Genomic DNA, 13,875 nt, shown 5'->3' with positions numbered 1-13,875 from the left:
TTTACTATTCTGGGTGCTTTTAGTAGAAGACAGGGGAAAAGACAATTTCAAGCTGGGTCTTATGTTGCAGACTGAAAAGAGGAAATACAATGGTAAGGAAGAAACTTCTTCCTTCAGAAGTGAGAATGGAAGATGTTTTCATGGTGGAAAAATTATGTCAACATTTGAGTACTTTCTCTGCATGTCTCTCTTCAGTTTTTCCCTTCTGACTTTGGTTCCGAATTTATTTTTTTTCCTATAATTAGTCTTGGTATTTCCAATAAATTATTCATTATTGAGTTTCTGAAAAGGCAGTTTATCATCAGTTTATTATCAACCCATCTTTTCCTAGCAGCTGGCAGTAGAAAGGAATAGGGTTAATTTTGTGTATACTGGTTAGGATTGAAAAAAAAAAAAGAACTAATAAGCACCAGATTGATTGATTGACTGGTTACATGTATTTCTTATATCTGGTTTATAAGGAGGGTGCTAGTGTAGGTAATGGCAATTAAGTATATTAAAATAAGACAGGAAAAAATCATTTAGATATGCTCCTTACTCCTTCTATTATGTTCCCAAAATAATTACAAATTCAATATAAGAGGCACCGTATACAACTAAATACTGTTAATATAGAAAGAATTAGTAACATATTATGGATTCCTGTGCTCGTTTTCTTTACAGAATTGAGAGGTTCTTGAAGACAGAGTTAATATCTTATTTACTTTGAACTCCCATCCTTAAGCTTACTGGTTGGATGGGTTAATATATATTAAGAGAATGAGTGAGCGAGCAAATGAACAGTGTGTGGCACAGAGATTTCAACTGAGGATATGATATCATGTATTCAAAAATATTTAAGCATTCCTATTTAATTAAAATTATTTTATTTGTATTTTTTTCATATTAATACCCTAAGAAGATCACTAATCAAACTGAGATGAACATTTGTACTCCCATAGCCTTCCCTAGTTAATGCCCTCCTCACATAGCAATTCCTTTTCATATTAGTGTCAATCCGAATTAATTTGTATACTTCTCAAGCTACACCACAGTTTACTCTGCCATTGAAAAACATTTAGATTTGTTTTTCTCCAATAGAATAAAAATGTTAAGTGGGAATTGAACAATGAGAACACATGGACACAGGGAGGGGAACATCACACACCAGGGCCTGTTGTGGGGTGGGGGGCAAAGGGAGGGAGAGGATTAGGACAAATACCTAGTGCATGTGGGGCTTAAAACCTAGATGATGGGTTGATAGGCGCAGCAAACCACCATGGCACATGTATTCCTGTGTAACAAACATGCACGTTCTATACATGTATCTCAGAACTTAAAGTAAAATTTTAAAAAAATTGTATAAGATGTTTTACGCACATAGGCATTATTCTTCTTAGATACAAACTTAGGAGAAGGAATGCAGGGGTATAGGTAGGTATATGTTAAAACATAAAAGAAATTGGCATCACATTTTTAAAGTGGTTTTATCATTTACATTCAAACCAGAAATGTGTAAAACTGTTACCAAACATTTTCTCCAACACTGTGTATTTTCAGTCTTTTAAAACGTAACCATCTGGTAGGTGTGTAATAGTATTGCATCGTGATTTTCATTTGCATTCTCCTGATAACTAATAATACTGTGTACATTTTCATATGTTATTTGGTCTCTAGAATATATCATTTTACAAAATATCTATTTGAGTAGTTTGGTCTATTTTTCAATATTTTATTAAAATGTATTCAAAGACAAAAATTGAAAATATATTGCAGTGTACACTCATGCCCATAACCGAAATCTAATTTTACTTGCTCTATCACATATATAGTCATCTAGGCATCACTGTCCATTAATTTCACTTGTACTAGAGACAATATTAAATAAATAGAAAACATCAGTACAGTATCCAAAATAAATATTATTAATATGTTTTTTTTTCTTTTTAACTATCCAGCTTAAGATACACTCAGCTTTGTGGGCTTGTGTACAGATGTTCTTTCATCAGTTTTGAAAAAAACAAATTCTGACATTTTCTATCTATATATATATTTTTCTCCCTCTTTGTCCACCTATTATTCTGAAAATCCAAATACAGTTTATTCTGTTAGCTATTATTCCACATAACTCTATTTTGTTTTCTTTTCTGTAGTCTATGATCATTTTGAATAATTTCTATTAGATTATTTTCAAGTTACCAATCCTTTCTTCCAGTACATCCAGCTTGCTCTTATTTCAGACTTCCTTGTGTTCAACATTTTTTAATGGCTTTGTAGGGGAAAAAAATCTATCTATCTATCTATCTATCTATCTATCTATCTATCTATCTAATCTATCTATCATTTATCTATCTGTCTAACTATGTATCTATCTTCTATCAATCATCTATCTACTTATCTATCCATTAGTTAGTGTACATAAAACATGTAGAATATCTATTAGAAATATATTTTCTCATGGCACTTTCCAGTCAAAATTGCAACACAGGCTACAATTGTTTTGATTGTTTCCACAAAAGGTTAGTTTTGCCTACTGTCATCAATTCTGTAAGTGAAGCTATAAATTACACTCATTTATGTGAGGCTACATTCACAAAACATGTCTTTGACACTCATCTTTTTGTTTTTATTGATCATTTTATTTTGTAATACTTTATTTTATGAATATACCACAGGTTTGGGGGCATTTGTTTTGTTTGTTTTGTTTTTAATATATTTCTCTATTGATGGATATGGAGTTATTTCTGATTTGAAGCTGTTATGAATAAACCTCCTATGAACAAATCAGATATATATGTCTTTCTGTAGATAATATTTTCACTTCTCTGGAGTAAGTACATGAGATTGTATTTTCTGGATTATTAAATAGCTATGTATTTGGTAACATGGTTTGGCTGTGTTCCCACCCAAATCTCAGCTTGCATTGTATCTCCCAGAATTCCCACGTGTTGTGGGAATAAGTCTCATGAGATCTGATGGGTTTATCAGGGGGTTCCGCTTTTGTTTCCTCTTCATTTTTCTCTTGCCGTCACCATATAAGAAGTGGCTTTCACCTCCTGCCATGATTCTGAGGCCTCCCCAGTCATGTGGAATGATAAGTCCAATTAGACCTCTTTTTCTTCCCAGTCTTAGGTATGTCTTTATCAACAGCCTGAAAACGGACGAATACAGTAAATTGATACCAGTAGAGTGGCATGTTGCTGAAAAGATACCTGAAAATGTGGAATTGACTTTGGAACTGGGTAACAGGCAGAGGTTGGACAATTTGGAGGGCTCAGAAGAACACAAGAAAATGTGGGAAAATTTGGAACTTCCTAGAGACTTGTTGAATGGCTTTGTCCAAAATGAAGATAGTGATATGAACAATAAGGTCCAGGCTGAGGTGGTCTCAAATGGAGATGAGGAAGTTGTTGGGAACTGGGGCAAAGGTGACTCTTGTTATGTTTTAGCAAAGAGACTAGTGGCATTTTGTTTTGCCCCTGCCCTAGAGGTTTGTGGAACTTTGAACTTGAGAGAGATGATTTAGGGTATCTGGCAGAAAAAAAATTCTAAGCAGCAAAGCATTCAAAAAGTGACTGGGGTGTTATTAAAAGCATTCCATTTTAAAAGGGAAAAAGCAGAAAAGTTCATAAAATTTGGAGGCTGACAATGCAGTAGAAAAAGAAAAACCCATTTTTCGAGGAGAAATTCAAGCCTGCTGCAGAAATTTGCATAACTAGCAAAGAGCCTAATGTTAATCACCAAGACCATGGGAAAAATGTCTCCAGGCCATGTCAGAGAACTTCCTGGCAGCCCCTCCCATCACAGACCCAGAGGCCCAGGAAGAAAAAGTGGTTTCATGGGCTGGGTCCAGGGTCCCTGTGCTGTGTGCGGCCTAGGGACTTGGTGCCCTGAGTCTCTGCTGCTCCAGCTATGGCTGAAAGGGGCCAATGTACAGCTTGGGCTGTGGCTTCAGAGGATGGAAGCCCTAAGCCTTGACAGCTTCCACGTGGTGTTGAGCCTTACAGGTGCACAGAAGTCAAGAACTGAGGTTTGGGAACCTCCACCTAGATTTCAGAAGATGTATAGAAATGACTGGTTACCCAGTCAAAAGTTTGCTGCAGGGATGGGGCTCTCATGGAGAACCTCTGCTAAGGCAGTACAGAAGGGAAATGTGGGGTCAGAACCCCCACACAGAGTTCCTACTAGGGCACTTCTCAGAGGAGCTGTGAGAAGAAGGTCATCGTCTTCCAGACCCCACAATGGTAGATCCACTGACAGCTTGCACTGTATGCCTGGAAAAGCCGCAGACACTGAATGCTAGCCCATGAAAGCAGCCAGGCGGGAGGCTGTACCCTGCAGAGCCACAGGAAAGGACCTGCCCAAGACCATGGGAACCCACCTCTTGCATCAGCGTGACCTGGATGTGAGACCTGGAGTAAAAGGAGATCATTTAAAATTTGACTGCCTTGCTAGAAATTTCTCCCATTTGGAATGGCTATATTTACCCAATACCTGTACCCCCATTGTATCTTGGAAGTAACTAGCTTGTTTTTGATTTTACAGGCTCATAGGTGGGAGGGAGTTACCTTGCCTCAGATGAAAGTTTGGACTGTGGGCTTTTGGGTTAATGCTGAAATAAGTTAACACTTTGGGGGACTGTTGGGAGGGCATGATTTGTATTGAAATGTGAGGACATGAGATATGGAGGAGCCAGGGCAGAATTATATGGTTTGGCTGTGTCCACACCCAAATCTCGACTTGAATTGTATCTCCTTAAATTCCAATGTGTTGTGTGAAGGACCCCAGGGAAGTTATTGAATCTTGGGAGCCAGTCTTTCCTGTGCTATGCTCATGATAATGAATTAGCCTAATGAGATCTGATGGGTTTATCAGGGGTTTCCACTTTTGCGTCTTCCTCAGTTTTCTCTTGCTGCCACCAGGTAAGGAGTGCCTTTCGCCTCCCGCCATGATTCTTAGGCCTCCCCAGCCATGTGGAACTGCAAGTCCAATTAGACCTCTTTTTCTTCCCAGTCTTGGGTATGTCTTTATCAGTAGCCTGAAAACAGACTAATACATTTGTTGTTGTATGAAATTGGGAGATATTTTCCTATGCGGTTGTGCCATCTTAAATGACAATGAAAATGTTTGAATCAGTTGTTCCACTTTCTAATCAATATTGGAAGCTGTCAATGTTTCTAATGTTATCCATTCTTATGGGAGTATAACTGCCGATTAGATAGCTGCCTTCTTCCTTGACATAGAAAATTGAGGGCCTAGAGAACAGTTTTCATTTCCATATTTAACACTTTCAATTTTTTTTTTTCATACAAGGGTGATTTAGTTAGGAAAACTCCCTTTCAATTTTCTAGGTTGTCTCTGAATTTTATTGGGGTTCACCTCCATGTGCCAAAGACCACATCTAAAATTTTCATAAGACAGACTTCTTTATACTTTTGTTATACAAGGCCAGTGAGGGACAACATTCTTGAGATTTTTACAAGCACCTTTGTTTGTAACGGTCTAATAATCACAGCTTTAAAACCTTCTAAGGCACTGAAATCTTTTTATAATCAGGCTCTTAATACAATTCATCTTTAGGCTGATTTTACCTTAAGAATCTCAAGCTTCCAGGGGACACTGAATTTCTGAAAAGAATTATATTTCTACTCAATCTGTCCTACACACTTCGTATTTATTCTAAATTCATCTTGCAAGCTAAACAATTCCTTCTTTAGTTCATTTCACACTTTTTAAAAAGTCTTATCATATGCAGCTAAAAAATTAAATTGACACTTTCCACATTGTGCTAGAAAGCTTATTAGTCAGAACCACAAGTTCATTTTCTATTTTTCAAGTTAACTCAGTAGACAGTTTTGCAATTTTTGTACCACTACGACTAGAAGTTGCTGTTTCTCGAGCCTCCCACGGCAATCCCACTGTTGTCCCAACTCCACCAAAAGTTTTCTTACTGCCCTTTCAGCCTTTTGCCTGCTATCTCCTCCCTGGAAAAATGCCACTTATTATAGTTTTTGTTTTTGTTTTTGTTAACAACAACATCCCACCCTTGATAACTATGTCTGTTTCAGTTAGTTGTTTGCTCGTAACATACTACTCTAGAAATTACTGGCATAAAAGAATAATTCATTTTTTCTTATGGTTCTTTACATTATCACATATAATCACTCACATAGCAGTGGTTATCTGACATTTCTAAGAAAGCTGGTAAATCCAAGAAAGGTACACTTAAAGGAAGAAAAGTTTGGGGTGGGGTATAAATAACAAAAAAAATTCTCATTTTTCATTATAATTTTGCTATGGTCGATACATTAGCTATCTTTAAGTGGTAAGCATTGATGGCTATACAGTCTAAGCTAGCATGTCTTTTCCTCTTATGAACCCAGGAAGCAGCTGTGTGAGAAATGTTATTCTTCTTGACATCTTAATACACTTTTCACAGTTTCTATTTATCTTTAAAAATACTTAATACGATGGTTTAACTGCCTTAAAATAGGTCATGTCTCAGTTGTTTCTTTCCATGGATCAGAATGACTGTACTATAAGTTCTGAGCTCAGAAGCAAGCCCTAGTAAGTGCTAATGAGGTGAAAGATAGTTTAAAAAATTTCCCCTTTTCCCAGCAACATCAGTTTTGGCTACTAACTTAACGTTACCTGTTTTTCACTAGTATTCATCCAGTTATTCAGGCAGATGAACTTGAAAACACACTCTACATCTAAATAGACATTGAGTAGTATGGATTCTATACTCCCTGGAATTTATTTTGTACAATCACTCAAGCCTCCAAAGGAAAGAGCATTACGGTCTGGAAAGACAAGGCTGACAACTATCACTGCTGTGAAGATTCTGTTCTTACTTTGCCCACGATAGTTGGCAACAAGGTTCTACAAAAGTAAGTAAATAAATTATAAATAAATAAATAACTCCTTGGGAGGAGGAATATATTGACAAGCCCTTCCAAACTCTACCCACGTGCTTCCCGGTGATTTATAGGCCTGGGATCTGCATATGTGTTTGGAGGAGAGGACGGTAAAGAGTTTAAACAATTTGAAACAATTTGACGGCAGTATTCTGTCAAGTCTCCCGAGATTGCAAAATAGGCAATTATAAGTAAAACTCTCAAAAAAAGTTTCACATCCATGCAGGGACAAGTGTATATTTGCATAGATTTGCCTCAAGGATTTCTAAGTTTACAACAGAAAGATGTTTAAGATGTTATAGAGAGAAGAAGAGATATAAGATATAGATACAGATGTAGATATAGGGTACATATTTAGAGAGAGGGAAAGAGAGAAAGACAGAGACAGAGAGATGGGAACAGACAGAGGCACAGTGAGAAAGAGAATAAAAAGTGTTATAATCGTGGGGCCCAATCCAAGTAACAGGCCATATTAGTAGTCTAAGGATAGTCTCCTGATTATAACACAATGCCCTAAATCCTCAAAATAAATAGCAGAGAACTTATAAACTTTAAGAAAATAAATTGAGATTTTAACACAGTTTGTTCTCTAATCTTCATTGGATTGTAGAAGCATTCTGAAATAAGTTGCTTTAAATGACACAAATTTGTTTCATCTGAAGAAGACTTTCACTTTACAGACACATGAAAACTCACACTCTCACAGATACCTTCTATACATTCAGTAGGCGTTCTATTTTTGGGGAAAATTGTTTTAACTTTGTCCACATTTAAAATAAAACTAGTTCACAATAAGTTATCTAAAATATGCAAGAATGATTTTCTATTTGCTTTTAATCACATTTTAATGCACTGACAATAGCATGAATGCCGTGTCTTGTCCAAGACTTAACCAATTAATACAATTTACAATTCTATTTTTTAGTGTTGTAATATAATATATTTTAAGAGACTTTGGCTTCCTTTAGTCACCTTGGAAAATAGTAAAATGAATTATTTGGAATTGTATTTTTGTGAGGAACTCTTTACCTCTGAGCCTTTGGATGATTTAGTAATCATAATGGCAATGTGATTCATTTATAGCCGGTCTTCCTACTAATTAATTTTATTACCCCCCTTTGCTACACAAAAAAAGAAACAAAGTATACTTGCCAAAACTTAGACCATACTATACATACTAATTTATATTTATAATGATAAGTAAAGAATGAAAGTATTTTATATGGGTAATTCACCAGGTGGCTAAGATGAGAGAAACTAAGTTAACTGTCTATTACAGTGGGAACTCATCACTACTGTAAGGAAAAATGCAATTTGTTTTTAGTCTGCTCTCACACTACAACAATCAGCACAGAAGCCTTCTGTTATCAAATGTCCAGTTTCTTCCTGTACCCCAAACAAGCAATCAGTTCTGCAGTGGACATCAGCTAGGTGTTATGAACCCAGTTTAATTCTCACACTATCTACCTGCAGTTAGTGTCAGATCTCACAGGTGAAGGGCTTAGTCCCACAAGACTGCTCCCCACTTCTCAGGTCAATCACAAACCCTAGGATGCTTTATCTTTGCTTCTGACTGACTGGCTATTAATCAAGGATCCCACAACTCCATCCTTGGGTTTGCTTAACATGGGGTCCAATCAAGAGTAGCTCACTGAACTTAGGGAAACAGGTTTACTGGTTTACTATAAAATAGAACATAAAGGATATAGAAAAAGCGATTCATAGAGTGAGGTATGGGAAGGGGCAAAGAGCTTCCATGCCCTCTTAGGGTGTGCCACCCACCAGGAAACTCCGTGTGTTCAGCTGTCTGGAAACTCTCTGAACATTCTCCTTTGGGGATTTTGTGGAAGCTTCAATACATAAACATGATTGATTAAATCATTGGCCATTAGTCATCAACTTAATCTTCAGCCCCTCTCCCCTTCCTAGAGATTGAAGAGTGGAGGTGAAAGTCCCAAGCCTTGAATCAATCCTTGGTCTTTCAAGTGAATAGGTTCCATCTTGAAGCTACTCATGGGCTGCCAGCCATCAGTTAACTCATTAGTATACAAAAAGATATCACGTTGGAGATTCTAAGGATCTTAGAAATTCTACGTCAGGAAATGGGAAAAAGACCAAATATTTATTGTACAATATCACAACTACATTCTAGTTCTTCCTCCTAATTCATTTTCTATAAATGTGGCATTCAGAAGAAAATGCACAGCTATAACAAAATTGATCTTAGCAACCCTTACTTTTAAAGTAGTCACATTTTCTCTCATCTATCATATAGCCATAAAAATACAATGTAATATAAATCCGTAGTTTATTTGTATAAGAAGATACGTAGTAGCATAGAAAGTTGAGGAGCTACTTTCAAGTACTAAGAATCTGAGCCCAGGAGAGAAGAAACCTGCATTCTGATTTCAATATTTTGACAATTTAGTTGTGTAACTGTGGGCAAGTCAAATAGTATCTCCAAAGACTCAGCTTTCTTATCTGTAAATTAATGAATTGTGCTAGATAGTTTATATGTTTTTACCTCACTACTTAGCAAAGAGTACATAGTAAGTGGTAGAGAGAAAAACATAGCTGATGTGATGAGCAAAACTCATTTTCTGATGAACTAGTGATGGGCCATTGGAAGTCATTATGGGGAATAAAAACTGTCATTGAAAATATTTTCATAATTTGAACTAAACAAGGTACACAGGTGTTTTTACAGCCCATCATCCTTTATATATCTGAAAATGAGACTCTGTCACAGAGAGCTGTGAATGCCCCAACCCTAAAATATGTAAAACTGGACAGAACTAAAGAATAAATAAACAAAGCCACAATTTTACATGAAGATTTGAATACACTTTTCTTAATAATTGATAGACCTAGAATAAAAACAAATCAAAACAATAATGTGTAGAGAGAGGTGTACACAAGTATCTGCTACCTTATTTCACTGTAGTAGATTACAACATCCAAAACTCTGGGTAGCAAGTTGTTTTCAAGTACACTTAAAATATTCAACAAAATAGACTGTAAGGTTGATCATGAAGTAAGTCTCCATGCATTTCAAAGTATTGACATCTTACAAAATATATTGTCTAAGTACAATTAAGTTAGACACATATAACAATGAGAAAATTTATCTAGAAAAGTTTCAAATATTTAGAAATTTAAAAATTACTCTAAAATAACATGAAAAATAATAAATTATTATATATGATAGAATATTTAAAAGAACTGATAGTAAAAATACCACATATCAAACATACAGAATTGTAGTTAGAGCTAAAGAAAATTTAGAGATTAGACACATTCATTAGAAAAACAAAAACTACTAAAAAAATTCTACAGTAAGAAAGTAGTGAAAAAGTTAAACAGAAGATAAGTGGAAGAAAATAATAAATGCATATGGTAATCAATAACAGAAAATATCTCACAAAATAGAAAAAATAGCAAGTCAAATATTGGTTACTTGAAAAGATTAGCAAAATGGCAAATGCATAACAACACAGATCATAGAATAAAAAGAGAAAATATAAATTACAAATAATAGGAGTGAAAGGAAAATTATCAATAAAGATCTTACAGACTATAAAAGTATTACAGTGAAAATTACGAATAAAAGTATACCAATACATATGACAAATTTAAAATAAACACCTCCACTTGAAAAATGTTTTGAAGATTGACATGGATGAATTAAAAATCTGAATAACACTATACATATTAAATAATTGAATTTATTATTATGATTGCTCTTCCCCCACTTCCAAAAATACTTAGGCTTAAATTATTTACCTGGTGAATTATATCCAACTTGAAAAAATATAAGACATTCTAACACAAACTCATTAAAAAATAAAAGGGGAAAAATTTCACATTTTGTTTCGGAATCTATCATAACCCACAGTGACATTTTTAATAATTGAGGAACAATACCTCTCATAAAAATAAATGTAACAATATTTTGAAATGTTATAAAAATAAGTTTGGCAATACATAAAATACATAATACAGCAAGACTGATTGGGGTTTATCCCAACAATGTAAGGTTGATTTGTCTATTAAGAATATGCCAAAAAAAGACGTACAATTGGCCAACAGGTATGTGAAAAAATATTCAACATCACTAATTTTCAGAGAAATGCAAATTAAAACTACAATGAGATATCATCTTACCTCAGTAAAACTGGCTTTTCTCAAAAGACAATAATGAATGCTGGTGAGGATATGGAGAAAGGAGAACCCACGTATGCCATTGGTGGAGATGTAAATTAGTACAGACACTATGGAGATCAGTATGGAGGTTACTCAACAAACTATAGGTAAAAATAGAACTACCATATGATTCAGCAATCTAATTGCAAGGTATATATCCCAAAAAAAAAAGAAAATCAATATATTTGAAGGGATATCTGCACTCCCACATTTATTGCAGCACTATTCACAATAGCCAAGCTATGAATCAACCTAAGTTTCTATCAGTGGATAAATGAATAAAGAAAAGGTGAGACCTATACACAATGGAATATTATTCAGTTATAAAAAAAGAACAAAATCCTGTCATTTGCAACAAAATGGACAAAACTGGAAGTCATTATGTAAATGAAATATGCCAGGCATATAAAGACAAAAATATCATGTTTTCACTCACATGTGGGAATTAAAACAATTTGATTTCATGAAGATAAGAAGTAGAATGATTGTTACCAGAGGAAGGGTAATGTAGATGGGGGGAATAAAGAGATAATGGTAAATTGGTGCAAAAATGCAATTACATAGAAGGAATAAGGCTTAGTGTTTTGTAGCACAATAGGTCAAATATAGTTAACAATAATTTATTGCGTATTTCAAAATGACTGGAAAAGTGGAATTGGAATTTTCCTAATACAAAGAAATGATAAATGCTTGAGGTGATGGATATCCCCAATTACTTATATTTGATTATTACACATTATATGTCTGGACGAAAATATCACATGGGCTGGGCGCAGTGGCTCACACCTGTAATCCCAGCATTTTGGGAGGCCGAGGCAGGCAGATCATCTGAGGTCAGGATTTCGAGACCAACCTGGCCAACATAGTGAAACCCCATCTCTACCGAAAATACAAAAATCAGCTGGGCGTGGTGGCACATGCCTTTAGTCCCATCTACTCTGGAAGGTTAGGCATGAGAATCACTTGAACCTGGGAGGCGGAGGTTGCAGTGAGCTGAGATCGCAGCACTGCACTTCAGCCTGGGCAACAAGAACCAAACTCTGTCTCAAAAAAAAAAAAAAAAAAAAATTACCTGTACCCTGTAAATATGTACAACAATTTTGTATCAACATTACAAAAAAAAAAAAAAGGCAGTCAAGCCATTTCAGCAGAAGTAGAAATATAATTTTTTCAGCATTCAACATCCGTCCTCAATATGTTACAGTGTATGAAAATCCAACACCCAATACATATTCGGTGGTGAAATATTTAGTACTTCCCACATCTAATCAGGAACAAGGTGTGAAATCTAGCTTCATCTTATTATTCAACTTTCAACACACTTGTGGTCCTAGCAAGTACAATAAACAACAAAATAATTAACCTGAGATTTGGTAAATAAGATATAAACTGTCCCTCTTCACACATTACTTAATTTTCAGTGTATGAAATAATCAGTAATCTATAATTGAGTAAGTACACTGAGTAAAACTTACCAGCAATTGTTGAAACAGTGTTGAAAAGGAGGTTGAGAATATGAATAAGGCAATATTGGCGTGCAATCTGTACTATTGCATTGGTACTAGAAATATTGGTAAAATTCATTTAAAAACATGTATTGATACTGTATATGTGAGTATGTATTTCTGTGTATGTGTTTTTCATTGTCCATGGAATGGAGAAAGAATGGAAAAAACTTGACCCCAGTAACAAATAACACATAAAAGTACCTGGATTTTAGTTTCTAAATAATATAGTACATTAATAACAAATTAGGGCTTTTCAGAGAAATGGCTGATTGTAGGGCTGAGTCAGGGAAAGCACTGCCTGATACTGCAGGCATATGCTTTGAGTATATATGCGGATGTATATATTGGTGATTGCCAGGAAAATAATATATACGTAACACAAATAGGTCAGGACGCAAACAGTAGATTTAGTTCAAAAGATGGAGAGAAAAATTACCTGAACTTAAATTTACTGCTGTTAATTAATCAGAAAACATGCAGTTTAAAGGATACTTCAAAAGCAAAGAGTAAGGTAATGCAGTTTTCCAAAGTCTTTTGACTTCAGTGAGTTTTCCCCAGTTCTCCTTGAAGACAATCAAAAAGTCCAGACATTTTAGATCACTGACATATATGTATTTTAGACTGATGGGCAGAATAGGGTCAAAAGGAGGCTTTTCAACCACCAAAGCCCTCCACATTGTCATTTTTTTCAAATGGCAAAAAGTTGTGCTGCCTCAGAATCACATATCTCTATGTGATATGTTAGTGTATTACAGACCCAATTAAATGGCTTAATCCACTTGATGAGGTAGACAGGAAAACAACTAGTGTTACACATCTTGCATATTGCTACAAGAATGCCCTTCACTTAAACATATACAGTACTAAGTTTTAAAGTTACCTATCTCTGAAGGCAGGTTGTAAGACTATAATATGTCTATATACCAGTACAAATCCCTGGCTTTAACTAGGACTTATCAATCAAAGATGTTTAAGCAATTTTGAATTTTAATTTAGTAATAATAACAATAATAATAATCACTAAATTTGTAAGATAATATGTATAAAGGTATAAAAGAATGGGCAATATTTAAGTTACTTTTTAGAAATGTCACACATTAAGTTCAAGATTTTTTCCAATTATATGATTACAAATATTTCTGTTAGAGGTATTCAGTGACTTTTGTTTCATTGAGTGTTAGTTATTGAGACTTTAAATGGTTGTAAACTTTTAGTTAGCCAAACCAGTAGTTCAGATTTCTAAAGTATTATTGCTTCATAAATCTGGA

The sequence above is a fragment of the Pongo pygmaeus genome, chromosome 13 (assembly GCF_028885625.2).
Source record: "Pongo pygmaeus isolate AG05252 chromosome 13, NHGRI_mPonPyg2-v2.0_pri, whole genome shotgun sequence".
Taxonomy (NCBI): Eukaryota; Metazoa; Chordata; class Mammalia; order Primates; family Hominidae; genus Pongo; species Pongo pygmaeus.
Note: the sequence above shows the minus strand (reverse complement) of the source record.